We start from the raw sequence: 2,757 nt of genomic DNA, 5'->3' as shown, positions 1-2,757 counted from the left end.
AGTCAGAAGGTGTACTAAGTGCCAGAGATTGGGACATGGCTCCAAACAATGTAAAGCCAGACAAGACAAATGCCCAAGATGCGGTCAAAAGAAAGACCACCCAGTTGACAACTGTCCAAATGACAAACACTGCCTAAACTGTGGCGGTCCCCACTCGGCAGCTTACTTAGGCTGTCCTGAGCTAGTGCTCCGAAGAACAGCAAACAAAATCCGAGCAGCCAAATACATCCCATATGCAGAAGCAATAAGAAGAGCAAAGTTTGAAATAATGAAAAAACAAAAGAAAGACCCAGATACATCTAATGACTCTGATTCAGAAGTCGATGAGTGCTGGGTGCTGAAAATGGCAGGGGGGAAAAGTGCTCCTCGCGGTGCCAGCAAAGCAAAGAGAAACCTGGCTACCTCCCCAGCTTTCGTGGCTGAGATTGAAAAACAGGATTATAGCACTATCTGGCCAGAACCAACAACAAGCCGCATACGCACAGGAAATCAAGGCGGACCAAGCAACCCTCGTAGTGAAAACCCCATTTCAGAGCAAAATATCGCCCGCCAGAGACCTGGACAAAGAACTGACATAAACCCTATTAATAATGAGTCTACTGTTGCCCAGAAACTAAAATCAACACACAATGTAAAAAAGGCCCCCACAAAAGCAGCAGACAAAACAAAGACAAACAAACAGCCAACAACAACCAATGAGAAAAAGGTTGCTGATGCAGAATCTCAAACTTCCCCCACACACGATTATGATGACTTGTTCATGGATGAACCAAAGTTGATGATTGTTGAGGAGGATGAAACACAAAACACACCAAAGCCACAGTCCGAAGACTGCCTCAGACAACATATTTTAAAAGAAAGCTATGCAAAGATGAAGATGATGAGCGCCGAGAACTGCGGTGAGGTGTTCAAATTCGTCACTGGCATCCTAGCTGCACTTATTGAAGCAAAAACGAATGAAAGCCCCGAAAATGTTCTGACACTTCTGACAGGGCTATATACTGAAATATTTAAGCCAAAGGAAAATCCAACTCCACCAGCCTTAAATAAGATACTTTCCACTCAATGCGCTCTTCTCGGCATTCAGGGAGGCAGATCTGTAACAGAGTCTCAACCCCTTGACAACACAATGACATAGAGAGTTGAGGGGCAGATCAAACGGTCACAACAGACTTTAGGTCTTCTGTGATTGAAATGGATTCAAGAATAAATATACTGCAGTGGAACTGTCGTTCCCTTAACACTGCTCTACCGTACCTTATTAATTATCTTAACCAAAACAACATGTTCAATGTATTATTGATACAGTCCCCACTCTGTCATGCGGGAAAACTCCCCTTCATATCTGGTTTCTTTTACCCACCCGTCACAGATTATCAGGTTGATGATACGAGCGGAGCACAAACTATCAAGTACACAGTAACCTATGTCAGAGACAATCTGAAGTACAATGTTCACCCAACCCCTGTTCCGGCCGACACAAAAATACATTCAAACCTAGTTGAACTTCTGCTGAATGATGGCCCATCCATCTTCTTATTAAACATATATAACAGAAACATTACCAAAGGCCCGATTTTCAGCTGGCTCCCAGAGCTCGACGGAAGACGCACCTGGGTGATCGGAGGAGATGTTAATGGCCGAAACCCCCTGTGGGATGCCAACTTCCCCGATCAGACATGTGCCGTGGGAAAGAGCCTTGCCACCTATATAACGCAATCAAATGTGTACTTACTAAATGACGGATCAGCAACCAGAATACCCGATATCTCAAACCAACACCCCTCCGCCATTGACATAACCTTGGTTAGTCCCACTCTCGGATTAACAACGGACTGGTGCGTTGTGTCAGATAAATTAAAAAGCGACCACTTACCAATCATGATATCCATTATTGGGAAATCACCACACACAGAGCCAGGTCCAAAAACCTTAAAATACAATTATAAAAAGGCGGACTGGGCAGTTTTCAAGGACGCTGTCACTAAGTCTGCCGATGCACATACCCTCTTGGATGGCAATCCAGAGTCCCAAGAAAGTATCGACAACAAATATAAACAGCTAAGATCAAACCTGCTGAATGCAATGGAATTGTCAATCCCCAAAACAATACAGACAGACAAAAGCCGCTAGACCACATCACAAACAGAACTCTACAATACACAGGTTTTTGCCCACACACACACACAGAGAAGCCGTATATATATATGCATATCTGTATCTATAAATATATAGAGATAGGTGAGAGTGTATTTTTCGCGTGGCTATAAATTGATTCGACCTTTTCACTTTGACAGTAAGAACAACTTACGGGTGCAAGGGAAGCGTTGTGGACAGCGCAGTGGACAGCGCAGTGACATTCTAAAAATAGTAATAGTAACTTAGAACTGAACGGGAAAGCCACACGAAGGAAGGGAGATAAACGCCAAACACTGGAGAAGATAAGGAAGAGTTACTTATAATGGTGAAATGAACACAAAAACGAAAATGAGTTCAGCGCTGCGCGCTGAGAGCACGTGTTGAAATATCTCATCGATGATATTGTGTCCGGGGTGTAGCTGAATACGGTGTCCAAATTTGAAAAAGATCCACCGAGAACTTTGGCGTTGTGATGTGGTGTAGCGGCTATGGTGTGTCGGTATGGGGGCCCGGGTAGCTGAGGTGGAACCAAAATAGCTGAGGTGGAACCAAAATCGGTTCCGCGCTGCGCGCTGAGAGCACGTGTTGAAATATCGACCAGGTTGTGTCGTGTCCCGG

Source organism: Littorina saxatilis, unplaced genomic scaffold (assembly GCF_037325665.1).
Source record: "Littorina saxatilis isolate snail1 unplaced genomic scaffold, US_GU_Lsax_2.0 scaffold_420, whole genome shotgun sequence".
Taxonomy (NCBI): Eukaryota; Metazoa; Mollusca; class Gastropoda; order Littorinimorpha; family Littorinidae; genus Littorina; species Littorina saxatilis.
Note: the sequence above shows the minus strand (reverse complement) of the source record.